The sequence below is a fragment of the Eucalyptus grandis genome, chromosome 5, assembly GCF_016545825.1.
Source record: "Eucalyptus grandis isolate ANBG69807.140 chromosome 5, ASM1654582v1, whole genome shotgun sequence".
Lineage (NCBI taxonomy): Eukaryota > Viridiplantae > Streptophyta > Magnoliopsida > Myrtales > Myrtaceae > Eucalyptus > Eucalyptus grandis.
The window spans coordinates 51,377,533-51,396,887 of NC_052616.1; the positions used below are offsets into that span (position 1 = coordinate 51,377,533).

Below are 19,355 nucleotides of genomic sequence, written 5' to 3' on the forward strand. Positions count from 1 at the left end.
GTATTCCCAACATCATTGACCGGAGCAGAAAAAGGCGAATTCTTTATGTTCTACGCATCACCTCCTACACTCGCTATTCTATTGGCCATGTTTCAACGCGATGATGAATGGCTCTTGATACTAACTTTTGTACAGGGATTTCCACTGGCAATGGAGCGGAGTACGGAGGCGGTCATCATGGTTGGCTCGGTATATCTTGAGTAACCAAAATACGTAACCTGTCTCGTGCTCCCTCCTCTCTTTTTAACACCCAAAAGTTCCAGAATGGATCTATATCTTCCTCAAATTCCAATAACCAGATGGGCTCGGCAAGTTTTGAGAGCCCATGCTTGCAGTTCTTAACAGTCTTCTGAACTCCGATAAACTTATTTTCCCATCTTTGTCGACGTCGGCTTCCTCTAGCAGAGGACCGAGGGAGCCTTTCAAACCTGTATGCTGAAAAGGGCATGGGAGCATCATGTCAAGGTTACACGTTAACTGCTTAACCATTTCTTTGTACCAAGCAACATAAAAAACCTGCGCCACTACTTTGTGCAGAATATACAACAAGAGGCAATACATTCGGCTAGTATTTTCAGATGAGACAATAACCAAATTATCAAGGTCACAAGCTGAACAATTTCTTTATGTGAAGCTGCAACAGAAAATAGCTATGCTACTATTTTGTGCCCAATATGCAAAAAGACAGACGACTTATCCCAACTTTTGGGCAATTTTGCAAGAAACAAACTTCAAGCTCCCAAGAGACAGGGTCAAAATTCAGTTACAAATTAAAACAAATACATTTAGCCCTGTCTACGTAATTTAATTTTCACTCTAGCCATACCCATAGTGACACAAATGAGAACTAGAGGGCAAATGAATGTGGAAGGGATGAATAAATGAAGATAGTCAAAATTACCAGTCGAAGTTCTTCTGGGGTTATATAACCATCACGATCAATGTCAAATTTTTCAAAAAGCGGCCTGTGACCGCAGCTGCCACTTCTCTGAGTTATGTTCCTCCATTCGATGCACATGAAGAGTAGCTGCAACAAACTCAGTAAAATCCACTTAGCTCATCCATGTTGCTATCGATCTACATGAAGGAAAAATAGAAGAGATTCTTATGCACCATTCAGGACTCACATGTTTGTGCAAAATCTATAAGCTTGGCAGCAGCTCATCTTATGAACGAAAAAATCAGTCCAACATTTCTTGGCTAACAACACAAGCAAGTTTTCAAAATGATGAAACATGAAGCAAGAACTAAATAGAAGCTTCAAGCATCGAATATGAACAAAAGCGAATCACCAAAACATTAAAAGAAGAAAGTGAAACTGACAGAAATGGTATTCCACAAAACCCACCAGAAAAACAAATCTCAATTGCTAATACACAAGGAGAAAACAAGGCCATAACAAAGGTAAAGATAAAAGTTACCGCTTGAAGAATCTCTAAGACACGCGGTTCCTTCATCTTCCAGGGAAGATCCTGAGCAAGGGCCTGCATGCATACAACACTCATGATTATGATGTAATTAAAATATTCATCAGAGTGAATGTGGAATGAGAAAGAAATGGATACCTCTTTCATTTCTTCAAGACTAACAGAACCATTTTTATCTACATCAATTGCAGCAAATTGATCCTTGAGGTCAGCAAGTTCCTCTTCATCAAGTGTGCTTGCTAGTGCCTGCAAGCAATATTTGTTAGACATTGACATGATATAATATCCTTTCCTCCTTGAACAAATCTTACATAACAGTTTTGTTACCCGTAAAGCAAATTGTTTCAGTCGACCGTACTTCACAAATTGTCTCATATTGTTCAAAATTGATATATCAATAGGGATATCTGATGCATTTCCTCCTTCTCTGACCCATGGATATGCTGAAAGTTGCAGCAATGAATAAAGATCAATGTTAAGAGGAAACAGAAAATCCTCAGTTCCAAAGAAAATGAAAACCTCAGTTTTCAACCTCAATACTAGACTTGCGGCCTTTTACATGCCAAATCTCATGCCATCCAAAATTCCAGTTTGATAAGCAATTCAAGGGGCTTGATCAGAAAGACTCTTAATATGAAATCTCATTTCTTCGCAGAGAATATGGAGAACCAATAAACAATCCACACGAAAGAATAGTGTCCATCTCTCACATATCAACAAGAAATAAGTTGCGAGAATATATGTACACACAACATACATAGGACATTCCAAAGTTTGATTTAACCGGCAGTGACAAAAGTTGGGAAAGGGTAGTGTCACCTCAACAAAAAGATAAAGAAAAGGGACACCAAGAGGAGCAACCATGATTTTCAAAATGCTCCATTTATCCAGTCTTTTCATTTCCACAACCGTATAATGGGCAAGCTATACACACCGTTCACTCAAAAGTTCGCAACCATGCTCTACAGGGACCTGGATAGCTTCAGAGCTACCCAGCTTAGGGTTAGCACTCATCCTCAACAATGCTTTAAATATCATGATCATACAAAACCATGTACATGATCAAGTCTCAGAAAATTGACTCTGTAATTCAGTACCAAGTCCATTAGCCTCAGAAGTCCTCTTAATTCGAAGTCTCTTCACAGAATTCACGAACATCCTGATATAAAAAGTTTAATTCCACAATCAGATAGAAAGGATGGCATGCATAGAGAAAAATTTAACTGAGAACACATACATAGATATCAATTTGTCGAGCATTTTCTGTCACTACATCGCCTAGTCGGTGCTCTTCTAATATCATGCACTAACCGCTTTTATCCACACAACCCCAAATATCCCAGAAGAAAAGCCATAGAGTATTAACATGGCACCGAATTCTACCAAGTAGAATCCAAAAAAAAGAAAAGAAAAAGAAAACAAACCTCGGGACGTACAAGAGTCACCAATGGGATGCCTATCGGTGGGGCTTGGGAAGGCGACGGCATTGGCGGCGTTCGCGTTCAGGAGCAGGGGGCGCTTTGCAGAGGAAAGATAAAGAGCAAGCAGAGCGACCTTCGCTCGTGGAGAGGGAGGCCAAAACGCGAGCAGGGGTTCGTCAGCATCGGGGTTGGGCGCTCCGCAGAGGAAAGAGGGAGAGAGTGGAGTGGAGGTCGCGAGAGGGAGGCAAAAGGGTGTCGGCGTCAGCGTCGGGCGCATAGGCGGAGGCGGAGGCGGAGGCGTTGGCGTCGGAGTCGGGGGCGACGCACTCCGTGCCACGAGGCAACCGGCGGAGGGGCGTCGGTGGAGGGGTTTGCTAGAAGAGAGGCGAAGGAGCATCGGCATTAGAGTCGGGTCCAAGGGAGGAGGCGGAGGCTGCGTCGGCGTCGGAGTCGAGGGCGGCGAGGCAACCGGCGGAGGCGGAGGCGGAGGGTCGTCGGCGTCGCGTTTCGCTAGAAGAGAGGCACGACTTCGCGGAGGGGGAGAGAGAGCAGAGCGGAGGTCGCGAGAGGGAGACGTCGGCGTCGGCGTCGGCGTCGGTGGGGGACGATGGAAGCAACCAGCAGAGGCAGAGGGGAGAGAGACAGAGAGGAGAGAGAGGAGAGAGACGATCTGCAGAGGAGAGAGCGCGTCAGAGGGCTTATGCTCGAGAGAGGAGAGGGAGAACTTCCCACGCCATTGGTTTGAAATGGAGAAGTGGACAACATGGACTGACACTTGTCCAGGTGTCACGCTCTGAATGGTTCAGAGCACCGATTGCGTGGCATTGTTAGGGTACCCAATATTTTCTCAATTGTCGGCAAGAGCAATTCTACTTTTGCCGAAAAAAAAAATGACTTGTCGTCCCACGTGTTTGGTCATATGAACTTGCACTAGGGCGACGGCAGATGTCACCATCTTGCGTAAATTTCCAGGCCAAGACAAGCCCTCATGATGCATCCAACCGAGACGATGGGATAATAACCACATTAGTCACTAAATTATCTCATCACAGTCAATTATGTCCCAAATTTTTCAATTTCGTCAACACAGAGACCTTTACACAAAATTTTAAAGTCATCTTTCTAATCAATTGTAGTCGAAAATTACTATTTGCATCTAATCATCCTCGATAGTCCTATGTGTTGCACCTAAGATAAACAATTTTACTCGAAACGACGTCTAGTGTAGACCATCACATCAACGATTTTCCAATGGCAATTGATTGGAAGAACTTTCGTTGGAATTTCAACAAATTAGAGACTACACTTGCAACATCTAAAAGTTTAAGATTGAATTAACATCTATATATTAGATTTGAAACTGAATTGTTAAGTTTTCCTTTGTCTACCCACATCAATTGAGTGTGTGCATTAAATGGAAGAAAGACCGTTATGTGTGAGCTTTCAATTTATTTAATGAGATAATAAAATGGGTGGTCTCTGAACTTTTTTTTAATATTCAATATGGTCACACTAGCTAACGGTGTTACATTTTAACGAAAGGGGTACGTCGAGTGAATTTTTGAAAGTTGAAAGAGTAAGTTGAACAACGGGTAATGCAACAACTCCAGAAAAAAAGGGGGGAGCAATGCAACAATAACGGGCAAGAAAAGACAAATTTATTAGTAGTAATGGAGAAGGAACCCAATCGGCTGTCATCGGCGGAATTACAGCTGCCAATCTTCGTTAAAAGTCTCATTATAATTGCCCAAACAAAAATGTATAACATGGTTTTGTTCCGCCGATGACGGTCATTTACTTCTTTCTTTTTTGATAGGTCAAAAGTTTTTGACGATTCATACAGCAAGAGTTTCCCTTGTTAAGTTGGCAACTAATATAACTTCCAGTTGGTTTAGTATACAGTAAATGTAATAAATTAATTAAGGAGAGATTCTTTCAAAATAGTAGTACTCCTTAGGCTTAAGCTGATTTGCATGGTGTTCACATGCGTTGTTGACACCTAAATTTTAACGACCCAGTCATTTATTCATAGAAAAATTAAGGATTAATTTAACCCTAGACAAAAATAAAATATAGTTTTAGAAGCATCCAATATTTAGTTTATATTATTTTTATTACATTTGCATTGGACCTTCGACGGATGAGTTTGAATCGGTGGTTTTGAGCTTTAATTTAGTGAGTTTGGACTAAGCTCACGGTGATGAAAATTTGGCTGAACTCGTCGCTCATATAAGCCCGTCATTTCTTGAATGAGACCGAAATTGACATATGCTTTGCACGTGCGAAATTTCAAGTTAGGAAATATAAAGAGCAATATCATAATCTTGAAAATTCAGTCATGAAAGAGCAACATCCTGGGTATAATATATTCGGTCAAGTGCAGCCTGCAATGAATAAAATATATATTCACATGGTTGAATGGAATTCATTAAAGAAAAGAAATTAAAGCAGAGGATATTGTGAACACTCACCTATGGAAAATAGAAGATTGTGTCCCTTCCTTTTTTTCCTTTTTTTCCTTTTGTTTTCTTTTTTCTTCTATTCTAATTCTTCTTCAGGCCGACCGCCGGCCCTCATCGGCTCGGCCTTGCCGGTAGCTGGGCGAGGCCCACTTGGCCATTGGCAAGCTCACCGGACCTCGCCCTAACCTAACGAGCTTGCCGGACCGATCATAGTCCTCATTTGTTGATTGTGCTCGAGACCATCCTGCACCGTCACTATAGCCTTCCAAAAGGCTATCCGTCAACGACCAGGGGCGCCATTGGCGAGCGCAGATTCTCTCACTTATTTTCTCCAATATTGATTGTTTTATATGAAGGAAAATCTGGGCGAGGGAAGGTCATACATGTTGACAGTAAAAGAGACGTCCACATTGGAATGAGGGGAGCACTCGTTGGTAGAAGGGAAGTCAAAATTGGGAGCACTTCTCCGTGGGTTTTGACTTGTGTGACCAGAGACGCCCACGAAATGAACATATAAAAGAAGAGAAGACTTTTATTTTCTTTTTTTAAGTCTTCCAACGAGATCGAGTGCGATTGTCCACCGTTCTTCGTCGCTGCCTGGGTCCCTTCGATGCAATAATCTGCTGTGTTGAACTACTGTTGGTACCGAGCCACCGTCAGTGCTGCAACCCTTTCCCGCTCATCTGTTTCCGCTGAGTTCAAATTTGGCAATATTATTTACGAAATTAGGTAATTATCTTATCTCAATTTGATTTGGATATTTTATTGTCATGCTTTTCAATATCTTACGTGCATATTTGAATTATCGGCGTGTTCCAAATTATGATTTATTGCCCAATCCGCAACTGCACGTAATTTTTATTCCATCTATAAGGCTTTAGATGGAATAATTAATCACGCGGGAATAAAATTGATATAATGATCTTTAAGGCTTAACATCAATTTATTGATTTCATTAGCGAAATAATCAAGTTTGATTTGAATATTGTTTGCTAATTCGAACAATGGATTATGTCTTTGATGACCGTGAATGATTTGGTGCTTATCTTCTAATTGCTTTATTTATTCTGAAAATACAAAAAAGGTTACATTTGCATATCATGTAGATTACAATTAATTTCATAGATAGAATTGCATGATAGAATGGTTAGATACCTTTCTAATTATATTAGAATGCATGTTTAGATTATATCTAGGTTATATGGTATCTTGGAATTAAATTGCATGCCGAGATAAATTTCTAAGTTAAGATATGATTCAGATTGGTCTATTTCCTAACTTAAAATAGATAATATCTCACTTTAGTTAGATTTTTAGTTTTAGCAATTTTTAATTTCGAATTTTAATAAAAATACAAAAATATCATGTGCATGTCATATAGAATTAGGTTCACAAGAATGCATGTCATTTAGTGATTGTTGCTAGGTCCATTTAATTAGAAATTGTCCGTTATTAGAATTAAGTCATTTGGTTAAATTGCATTGCACATAAATTATATTTTGTTAAACAAGAGAAAATCCTTAAAAAAATATTGAGTGACTGCGTGTTAATTAAGAATTAAATCTAAGGCTTTTGATGTGAATTTTGAGCTAACATTGCAGGTGCTCTCGTTGTTATGAGGTAAGTCTTGTAATTTATTCACTACTTTATCTAGGTGTTAAATTTTTTGTTTGCGCAACCGCATTATAACAATTAAAATCAATCCAAGCTGCCTACAAAACATTTTTTCAAAATAAAAGAGAAAGGTACCGAAATGATGTTAGAAAAATTTAGCATAACCAAGTTCCCAAATTCACAATCTATCGTTCGCGGAAGTAAAGTAAATCTCCCGTTACTTAGGTTTCTAATCGACCCACTGAAAATATATTAGTGGCAACTCATAATTAAAAATCAATTGTATGTTAAGAACTCGAACTTAGGTTGCAAATTGGTATGGGTTTGGGAGAGTCCGAGCTAATTTAGGCTTAGTAATCCATTTGGTGCACCAGAGGTTAGGCCGCGACATGCGTCTAATCTCATCTAGTCCTCACTAGTACAAAGAAAAGCATGTTTGCTATGCTTCAACTAACATGACTCCTGGTTTTTCCACATTCAATCACGGGCATGTCCTTAAAATTTTCCGGTCCGCGTCCCTTTTGAGCGAAACCAATCAGGCTGAAAATTTTGGATAACTTTGTGTTATCAAAAAAGAGAATAGAATAGAGAGAGAATGGCTAACTAAGAGAATGATTGTTAGTGTCAAAGATTTGATGGACTAATTTCTCAAACTTTCATGTCAGGAGAAGTACTTATGGTTCTTTTGAGTATAACAAAATATCCTAAGCATACTAATACATGTAAGTAAGTGTGCAGAAGATACTAGTTCTCGATGTTATAAAAAATTATCATCTTCTGCAGAACTTCCTCATTTAGCTGTGAGCAATTGAAATCAAACAGATCCAATTTTAGGTTTAAAGCAGGAAACATATTTCATGGATTTAAGCAACAAGTGCATCTCCTTTAGCCAACTCTTGAGGAGTATTTACCAAAAAAAAAAAAACTTTTGAGTGATCGTGGTTGGTGTTGGAATTTGAATTGAATCTCTTGATTCTTCAATGGATCCAGAGGAGGTAGGTTTGATTGGTGTTGTGACTCTCACATCATTTTGAACAACCTTCCACATTAGACAATTGATATATTCGATTAAAATTTTGATTTTATTCTTCCAAATGTCATAATCTTTCTCATCAAAGTAGGGACGTCTGGTGTTGCTCTATCCTTTGAGAATACTTGCTCTAAGCATCCTAGCTATAACAGATTGTGAACTCAAAAGTAAACATTTCAAATAAATTAATAAGCACCTTGCTTTGATACCAATAGATGTTAGCTAGCAAAATCACCTAAAGAGAGTTGAATAGGTGATTTCAAGAGACCTACCAAATATTGTGAAATTAAAATAGTCAAGCTTGATATAATCTGAACTAGGTGAAATAGAGCATTGATATAAGCACAAATTGTTTTATATCAAGTAATGTAGTGTAATGCTTCAATTATGCAATTAGTGAAAATGAGCAAAGAGAGAGAACAACGCACATAGAAATTATAGTAGTTCAGCTTAATGTTACAAAAACGACCATTCTCCCACATCAACGACTTACTAGCTAGATTCCAATAGAGATCTTCTCAAAGTTACAATACTATGTGCTACTTATACTCAAACACTTCTCCTCAAAGCTTGTGTTGCTTATATCCAAGTTGATAGATCTCACTCTTTCACACCTAAGCACAAAGTTTCATACTATCAATACTTTTTGAAAAATTATAAATTTAATACTCTTAGGAGACAATGTTAAGATGTAGAGCTATCTCTAAATTTGGATTTTATGAACTCTTGATGTGTATTGATCTCCTTTTATACTCCTCCACATCCAGTCATCTTGTTGGACAATCTTCAAGAGGTATAATTTCCAAACTAGTTGTTGGACAACTGTTGAGAAGATCAATTTGCCATTGAAGTTGATCAATCAGAATTCTCATATATTTGGTTGCACATACAATCAAATATTGGCCTCCAAAAATGGAGTGATTCAACTATGTAAATTATCTTGCCTTAAGGATGATTATCAATCAATCAAGATATCTTGCGTGATTGAATATTTCACATAAATAATTTTAAAGATTGGTGATCAATTAAGATCTTCTAAATTAGGAATCTATACAAGATCATTAGCTATCGGGAGATGAGATAAAAAAAACTTCAAAATAATTATCTTAGGCTGCCTTTGGCAGTCAGGATAAAATTCAAGATGGGATAAAATTTATCATTTCCTGCATTTGGTGCTTGCTTAATACAGGTTAAAGTCAAATATAAGGGACATATAGACTAGATAAAATTATCTCATTGGGGTGGTGGGTTAAAGGTATATAAGATTTCTAATATCTATAATAGAAAAGTTATTTTCCCCAAATGGCAATTTTATTAAACTAACAAAATTAAAATTATATTTTCATATAAATAATATTTGAATTCTAATATAAGATATCAAAATACAAAATTAATTTATTTATTTTAATGTAATCTTAATTTTATTTATATATTCAAATTTAATTCTATTTTATAATAGAAATTCAATATATATGTTATTTATATTTATTACTTATTTTAGGCATTTTAGTATTTTAAGTATATTAGTATAGCTTACTATTTAATAAAATTTTATTAAAGAATAATGGAAGGGGAAGAAAGAAATAAAAATTAATTTAAAAGAGAGGAAATAAAATAAAATAAGCACATAGAAATAAAATAGGCAAGAGTGTCGCGAAACATTTTTACTATCTCTATTTATAAAAATTTTATTCAATTATATGTGCACTTTATAATAAATAATATGATATGATGTGAATATATCCAACTTTATTACGACAATCACCAAACAATGGATAAGATATAGTAAAATCCCTTTGTTTTTATATCCTATCATATCCTATCAAGTCTTATCCTAATCAGCAATTTAGATGATCAAACGTAGTCTTGAAGTTTGTGACAAGATTGATGTTGTGGGTAGTTTGGGGCTTCTACTTATATTCAGTTCTAATTATATCAAGCTTTCTAGCTATACGATAATATCATATTTTTGTAGTATTCTTCTTATATCCAACCTTTGCAATACATTGTTGATATCCATGCAATATGCTACTAATATCAAGCTTCCACTTATACCAAGCTTCTATCTTCTGCTCCTTCCATAACATTTCATTTTAGGCTTGTTCATGTTCTGCTTAGTTAACCTTCAACTTGTAGACACATTTTCACCCAATGCCTTAACTTCTCATCTTTAGACGATCCTATTAGCACATCATCTACATAACAGCTTGTGTATCTTTCACGTGATTACTCAACAATTAAACACATTAGTAACTTTTGATTATTTCATCATCTTCGAAACATGATAAAGGATTTTCCCAACAACTCGACATTAAAATAGTTGTTCCTCAATGCTCAGGCCCTAGTCCAGTACAAAAATTGAACTAAAAGATGTAATGCAACTAAATTTTTTTTGGATATATAAATTTTTTTGAAGATAGGACCGTTTTGTATAGTATACTTGTCTTAGAGTACATAAAAATGTTAGTAGAGCATTTAGGCATGCAATCAGTGAAACTAGTGAGTATCTGTGACATAGCTTAAATTTTCTACTAATGCTCCATTTGATAATGTTCTTATTTCTCCAAATTTCTTTTATTTTAATTCCTATATATATATATATATATATATATATATATATATAAATCCATTTGGTAACGTTAGCTAATTTTTTTATTCCATGGAATAGAAAATTGGCTAGGGAATAGATTTGAAACAAAAACAAAAAATAGAAACAGTAACTTTTTTTTTTTCTTAGAAACAATTTCTAGAAGTAAGTTTCTTTCTTCTTCTTTTTCCCTTTCCTTCTTCCTTTTTTAATTTGTGTCTCCACAACCATGCCAAATTCTGTCCTGGACATTGTTCATCTCCAAAGTTCGGGATTCCTGCTCACCGGCAGAGAACAAGAAAAGAAAAAAAATTTAGCCTTGCCATTAGAAACACATGATAAACAACCGCCTGTGCAGAATTTTGGCCGAACCAATCTCATAGAGTTTGAACATGATTTCAGGAGAAACTTTACCTGACATAAGGCGCAGCACAGACATATGTGTTCATGTGCCAATCCCACTTATAAACATTAAGGGGCTGTTTGTTTAAATTTATTTTTGTTCCTCAGAGCACAAAATTTTGTTCTCTTGTTCCGGGGAACAAAAAAAAAATAGAACGGAAACGCGTTTGTTTACACTTTTGTTCTCAGAAACAAAAAATCTATTTTTTTGTTCTTGAAAACAGATTTGGAACAAAAACAAGAAGTAGAAAAAAACTTGTTTCTTGTTCCCGGGAACAATTCCAGAAACACTTCTTCTTTTTCTCCTTCTTCTTTTTTTGGCCGGTCGCCGGCCTCGGCCATGGCGGCGATCGGCCATCGAGGGTTGATGTAACAGCCTGAATTTTCAGAATTAGTTTTTGATTAAATAAATCAAGCCTTTCATCGATGCACCGATAGTGCTATTCTCTGAGCTCTAAGCTGATCACTCACGAGATAATTAGATTATTTAGGGAAACAATTAAGGAATCTAAATGCAATAGACTTGAGAATTCAACCAAGAATTGACTGCTCGATCGTGTTGGCCTGTAAGGGTCATTACGGCCTTTGTTAAAAATTGATAAGAGATTGGAGATAGATCGATTTGACTAAGATATGTGATCAGAGTGCAAAATACTCGTTGATCGGTTTTAGATCGATTTTTCTATTGTTTTGTTATTTGGTGTTTGTAATTGAAATCTCGAGATTTTCACGACAACCGAGAGTCGCAAATGTGTCAAAGATGTACATTGTGACTCGAGATAAATTGATTATGAGTCAATTGCACCAAAAATTCCTAAAAGTTACCCTGTAGACTATGTCACGCTAAAAGCGCGCCGGATTGAAATTAACCGCGAATTTGAACCTAATCTTAGAAATTAAAAGTTCTGTGGTGTCACGATCTATTTTAGGAAGGTCGACTCATCCTCCAAAAAATTTCCAGAGATTCTGGGATTTTTACGAAGAATCGATTTGGACGTTGCAGAAAAATAGCGAAAATTCAGATGGGCCAAATTAAAGAAAATTTGGATTGCCAAATGGAGCCTTTGACTGTCAAGGATTTACATAAATTTATTTGGGATTTTTCTTCAGTGAAATCGGACCTCGATTTCAATAATTGAAGCCAAATTAGTGAAATTGGAATTTTGGAGGGATTATAATTTTGGCTTCAATTTAGATTTAATTGGGGCATTAGCTTGTAAGAAAGTATTAGGGAGACATGTAATAAATGGAAGAGATGAGATTTGTGGACTTTTGCCCCTCCATACAACACTTCTCCCGCACAGCTTCCCCTCCATCTCCTTCAACGCTCAAAGCCAACCTCCTTCGATCCTCATCATTTCTTTTTTTTTCCTCTTGCTGGACTGTTCCTCACTCTCTCTATTCATTTCCTTCGCTCCAAACACCCACACGCCTTTGCCCCCTTTGACTTCCTCCTCTGGCCACATGTTTGCTTTCTCCTCCATTTCTCTCCACTTCACACCCACGCGTCCAAGCCCTAGCACCATTGATCAAAGCACAGTTGAAGCCTCCATCATTGAATCCATCCCTCAACGTGAAGCCACCTATGTAGCATCTGTTTGTGCGTCCATCTCCAAGCATGGTCTTCTCCAAGCAACTTAAGGACACCCCACGAGGGAGCAAAGCACACGAAGCCACCTGGCAGGCCATCCCCTTCGGTCTTCACGCCGCAACCGTTGCCTTCAGCCACACGTCTTCATCTTGATAGCCCCATCGTCGCTCGTGGATCAGTCAACCCATTAGCCCATCTCCCTCTTTCATTGACCCCTCTGCCTCACTGAAGCTACCCTGCGCGTGACGCCAACGAAGCCCATCTCCACAGCTACTTCTGGTTCGGCCCAGTAGTTTCTTTTGTTGTTCGGCCCAGCAGCCCAAAAAGCTAGCGAAGCCCAGCGAATTTGGTCTAGCGAAGCCTGCACATTCAACCCATCAACTCCAACAACCCAAGTGAACTTCCATTCCAACCCACCTTCAGTTTTGGCCAAGCCCATTTGAAGCCCAAGCCCGCGAAGCAAGCCCAGCCTAACTCAATAACAAATCTCAATTTGGGTTGAGATTTGTTGGGTCAATTCCAGGTCCGGCCCGAATGTCCGTCGACGCCGCCAAAAATTTGGATTTCGGCCGCCGTTGCGCCGTCATCGCGGTAATCCGATTTCCTCAATAAACCGGTGAGTTTATGCTCTAAAATCTCCTTAGTAGACTAATGACGTTTATGAGGTGTTTAGATTTAATTAATTAAGAATTAGGTTGTTAGTTAGATTAATTTAGTGATTTAATTATGCAATTATATATGTTAGGTGGTTAGATTAGATCAAGCGAGACCTAGATAATTTGTATTATTTATCTAGAAGGGTTTGGGAATTTTCCAGGCTCGTATCAGTATTTAATTAGTGATTCTAGCCTAAGTTAATATTTTTAGAAATTAAATTGAATTATTTAATTAATTTGAGAAATTAATTAATTATTAATTATTTTTCCGGAAATTAGGCCAGGATAGTCGGTGATCAGAATTTCGTACTGATTACAATGGTATGATTAATTTCTGTAATTTAGTGTTAATTTCTGCAAATTAAGTGCTGATTGGATTTTTGGTATTTAATTCCAAAAATTGTGAATTTTCAATATTTATTCAGAAAATCCTAGGTGTAGGATTTTGACATCGAAAATAGTTTTAATTACCATATAAAATAGTGAGATTTTAAAAAGGAAGAATTTTAATTTTTCTAGGTCGAGTTGACCATGTACTCACACACGAATATTTTTATGTGTATTTCTAATATGAAGAAAAGGGCCAAGTTCACCATTTTAATTGAAGTATTTGAGTATAATGTATGGTGCCCTAGGCCATATTTGAGTGATCGTGTGATGGTTAAGAAAAATCGTCCCGGGCTGTTAAGCTGGATGTTATCCCCATTTGGGATACCCCTAGACAATAGGAACCCGGTCGCAATAGATTCTAGACCCTATGTTCCTTTGGGAAAGCCATTTGAAAGAGACGTGCCATGCTCAATGCGGTGAGACGAAGTCTGGCAATGCCAAGAGACTGCTGAACAGAGAGTAGGCCGTGCTATATGCCGAGATCAAAACTAGAAACGCATGTTTAATTGAGTTGAATGCGCCGGATTATGGGACAAAATTGTGTGGCACGGTATGGGACGTGTCATAACGATTTGGCCCTATAATCAAGACTCTTGTGCTTATTTGAGAATGTTAATATGTCGTTTTAGTTAATTGAGCTTAGTTGTTATTCATGCTTTCATGCTGTTTGAGATATAAAATGTACCGACTGAAGGGTGGATGCGAGACAATGTAAGTCTCCTTGATTGTGTGATTGTGTGGTTATGACACTTCTAGGCATATTTCTCTCCTAATTGGGGTTTAGAGCATGAACTCGCTAAGATTTATATCTCACCCTGTCATGGATTAAATTTTCAGAATCATCAAGTGGAGTACCCGAAGCCGAGAGGAGGTGATCAAAAGTGCAGGTCAATTAGGACCGCTTCTTTTTGGAAAGCCAAATTTTGTAGTCTTTTGATCATAGACCTTATACATGACCATATGTGAAAATAAAAGCATGTTTCGTTTTGTGTGAATCTATTGTCCTACTTTTTATTCCGAGATGATTTCTGTCAAGGAATTAATTTTCGCTTTTGCATATGTAATAAAAAGAAAGGGTCGGCGACTCGTCTTGAGAAGTCGCAAAATTTTATTGACCAAAAAGGGATGGGCACGAGCCTGAGGATCGGGGCGTGACATCCCCATTTAGTGGTATCAAAGCGAAGTCTGTATTTGGAGTAATAAGGTGCAATGGGTTCTTGGGATAGTTAGTAGGAGTGGCCTTTATTTTATATTGATGCATGTGGTTGATAGTTGTTTGGTAAATTGGTTGTGGTGATCACTTAATTTCTAATTCTCTATGGAACTAGAAAACAGGTATCTTTAAGAAGCCTGTAGGATGAGTGATCGAGAGCCGAGAACTCTAGGAAGAGGACCATAGTGTCGGTGACTTGAGCTAGGATGCCAATAGGGTCAATCCTCGAGGCGGTCAAGGTAGAGCACGAGTGAGGCTTGCGCAAGTGGTATAGTAACGCCGTCGGTTTCACCGGTTGGTGCCGGTAGCAGTCCCCAGTGATCCTAGATTCGAAGGGATCATGCAGCCACTTTAGACTATTGGTAATCTGATGGGGCAGCGGTGGTTGCCTTCAGCCACGTGTCTTTGTCTTGGCGCCCCCATCGTCGCTGGTGGATCGGTCAGCCCATTGCTTTGTCTCCCTCTTTCGTTGACCCTCTGCCTTACCGAAGCTACCCCGCGCGTGACGCCAACGAAGCCCATCTCCATAGTTGCTTCTAGTTCAGCCCAACAATTTCTTTTGTTATTTGGCCCAACAACCCAAGAAGCCAGCGAAGCCCAACAAATTTTGTCCAGCAAAGCTTGCACGTTCAGCCCATCAACTCCAAAGAGCCCAAGTGAACTCCCATTGCAACCCACCTTCGATTTTTGGCCAGGCCTATTTGAAGCCCAAATCCACGAAGCAAGCCCAACCCAACTCAATAGCAAATTTCAATTTGGGCTGAGATTTGTTTGGCCAATTCAGTCTCGACCCGGTGTCCATCAACTTTGCCAAAAATTTGGATTTCGGCCGTTGTCGTGCCATCGTCGAGGTGTACCCATTTCTACAATAAACCAACAAGTTTATGCACTAAACTCTTCTTAGTAGGCTAATGACGTTTAATGGGTGTTTAGATTTAATTAATTATGAAATAGGTGGTTAGTTAGATTAATTTAGTGATTTAATTATGCAATTATGCATGTTAAGTGGTTAGATTAGATTAAGCAATGCCTAGATAAATTGTATTATTTATTTAGAAGGATTCGGGAATTTTCCGGCCCGTATCGGTATTTAATTTAGTGATTCTAGCCTAAGTTAATATTTTTAGAAATTAAATTGAATTATTTAATTAATTTGAGAAATTAATTAATTATTAATTATTTTCCCGAAAATTAGGCCGGGATAACCAATGACTGGAATTTTGTGTTGATTGCAATGGTGTGGTTAACTTTTGCAAATTGAGAGCTGATTGGATTTTGGTATTTAATTCCAAAAATTGTGAATTTTCAATATTTATTTAGAAAATCCCGCGTGTCGAATTTTGACACCAAAAAATAGTTTTAATTACTATATAAAATAGTGGGATTTTAAAAGTGGAAGATATCAAATTTTCTGGGTCAAGTTAACTGTGTACCCACACATGACTATTTTCATGCGTATTTCTAATACGAAGAAAAATGCCAAGTTCACCATTTTAATTGAAGCATTTGAGTGCAATACACAGTGTCCTGGGTCATATTTGAGTGATTGTGTGATAGTTAAGAAAAATCGTCCCGGGCTGTTAAGCTGGACGTTATCCCTATTTGGGATACCCCTAGACAACGAGAAATTGGTCGCAGTAGATTCTAAACCCTATGCTCATTCGGGAAAGCCATCTGAAAGAGACGTGCCGTCCTCAATGGGGTGAGAGTAAGCCGTGTTATATGCCAAGATCGAAACTAGAAACACATGTTTAATTGAGTTGAATGCGCCGGATTATGGGACAAAATTGTGTGGCACGGTATGGGACGTGTCATAACGATTTGGCTCTATAATCAGGACTCCTATGCTTATATGAGAATTTTAATATGGCGTTCTAGTTAATTGAGCTTAGTTGTTACTCATACTTTTATGCTGTCTGAGATATAAAATGTACTGACTTTCATGGTGGATCTGAAATGAGGTAAGTCTCCTTGATTATATGATTATGTGATTAGGACACTTCTAGGCGTATTTCCCTCATAATCAGGGTTTAGAACGTGAACTCACTGAGATATATATCTCATCCCGTAGTGGGTTAAATTTTCAAGATCGTCAAGTGGAGTACCCAGAGCTGAGAGGAGGTGATCGGAAGTGTAGGTTAGTTAGGGCTGCTTTTTTGGAAAGCTAGTTTTGTAGTCTTTTGATCATAGACCTTGTACATGACTCTATGTGAATATAAAAGCATGTTTCGTTTTGTGTGAATCTGTTGTCCTGCTTTTCTATCCCAAGATGATTACTATTAGGAGATTTATTTTTGCTTCCGCATGTGCAATAAAAAGAAAGGGTCGGCGACTCGTCTTAGGAAGTCACAAAATTTTATCAACCAGAAAGCGATCGGCACGAGCTTGAGGATCGGGCGTGACAACCGGCGACCTTGTCGAAGCATTGCTGGCCCCCGGCAAGGCTCGGCCTCGCCTTGGCTGGGCAAGCTTGAGTTCACCCGGATCCTCGAGCTCGCCAAGATCCGGCGAGGCCGAGCTCGTCGGAGCCATCGCCAAGTCGGTGTTGCCCAATGGTGGCCCGGTGAGGTCGAGCCTCGCCGTGGCTAGGTAAGGCCAACGACCATCCAAAAGGAAGAAAAATAAAAGAAAAAAGGAAAATAAAATAAAAAAATACTAAATAATTAAAAGAAACAAACAAAATTATATAAGTTTACCAAACGTGTTTCTGTTCTTTTTCTATTCCAAGAACAGAAATTTTGTGCGATTACCAAACGCGTTCTTATGTTCAAAAATTGTTCCCAAGTTTTTATTTCTATTTCCAGGAACAATTTTTTAATAGAAACGTTACCAAATACGCCATAAATCTCCAAAAGTGAGAATGCAAAACAACGAATGTTTTGGCTAGACAACATTTAATGGACGAAACCGGTGTTCAGCAAGCTACTTTGACAATTGTACATATTTGTTCACAAGTCATATGCTTCAAGATTGACTCGTTCCCAACGAAAATTCATCGGGACAAGAACGAGGGCAAGGCGATGCGTGTTGCGAATGCACAAGGGTAAAATGGACAAAATAAGCTGTAACGAGCAAATCAATATAGATGATAGACATCAATTTTTCCCATGAAAGTAAGAGGAGAAAGATTATGAAGTAGCAACTACAGGTTGAAAATGGGCAGGTCGGGTCTGTTTCGTATTCATATAGTTTTAAAGTCGGTTTACATTAGGTTCTGCTTTCTAGAAGACGAGCCCGGTTTAGGTTTGGTTCTCAACTCATCTCACAATTCAGTTCCTTCGGACACAAGTCGGGAACTACTGGGGTTTAGTCGGGTCAGGAGTCGAATGCTTTACAAGATGTCTAGCATCTTTTATAACCCTTGGTGTCGTGTTCCATCAAGTCTAATTCTTTCATACAATTTCAATGGAATGTACATGCGCTATATCGGAGGGCAACCGCATCGGAAGCAAAATGCACGGGGGACCGGGAAATGTGGCAGCTTAAGATCGTTGAATGCGAACTCCAAACTCTTCAAGATCCACATGCATCGTTCCAAACGCGACCGGATCAGCCAGAAGCGGTGCGTCGCCATGCATCGATCATACACTCAAGAAACAAGAAACACTGCATCGACCCAAAAGCCCAGAAGACAAGAACAACCGAAAGAAAAGCTCATCTAGCCAGATCAACACACGCTGTAAGACCAAAACAAGAAGAAACGAAGAGAACTGCGAACCTCTGAAAGCTTTTCCGGGGCCGAGACCGCACAAAGCAGAACGTGGCAGCTCTCAAAAGCTCTCTCGCTCTTCTTCTTCTTCCTCTTCCTCTTCTTCTTCTTCTTCTTCTTCTTCTTCTTCTTCTTCTTCGCTCAGTCGCTGCTGCTACTCATACTCCGCTGCCCAGAGTCAACGCACGTCAATGTTCTCTGGTCTTCGTCTTCGCCTTGTCTCTCTTGTCCTTTTCCTAAATTAATTCCCATGAAAAATTTATTTTTTATTAATTTTTATTATTAAATTACTGAATTAAATTATGCGTGATAATTAACGGATATACTAATTTGAAATTTTACTTATGTCGATATATCGATTTATGATTTTTCATTATATTAATCTAATTTAATGAAAGGTAAATTTGTATTTATTTGGGGATTTTGATGATGAAAAATTAGTTAAGAATAAACTTATCATAAATGTATAATTTGGAATTTTTGTAATATTGATCCTAAAAAAAATAATATAAAAAGAAAAAAAGTAGAATGTATGTATTGCGATATATTTAGAAAAGAGTACATGGATTCGCTTTATGATATTATTATTATTTAAGATAATACATATTAATTAAGATATTCATCATCAAAAAGATATATCGGCAATTTTCAACGAAGAAATTATCTTTAAAATTTTTTAATTATTTCTAACATCTGAAAGAGTAAAGAAAATTTTCACACGAGGACCCGCAACAGCAAATCATCACGCGCTCTTGCCTTTGTCGTTCGAATCTTGCGAGGCATGGTTTAATCATTGAGCTTCTTTTTACTCATTTTTTTATCCAATCTATTTATTCAACGAAAAATGATTAAT

General features: G+C 38.0%; 1 pseudogene; it reads right to left on the bottom strand.

Annotated features, from left to right (window-relative positions):
- Positions 1 to 245: 245 nt before the first annotated feature.
- On the bottom strand, positions 246 to 1,811 carry LOC104447440 (annotated as a pseudogene).
- Positions 1,812 to 19,355: the final 17,544 nt, after the last annotated feature.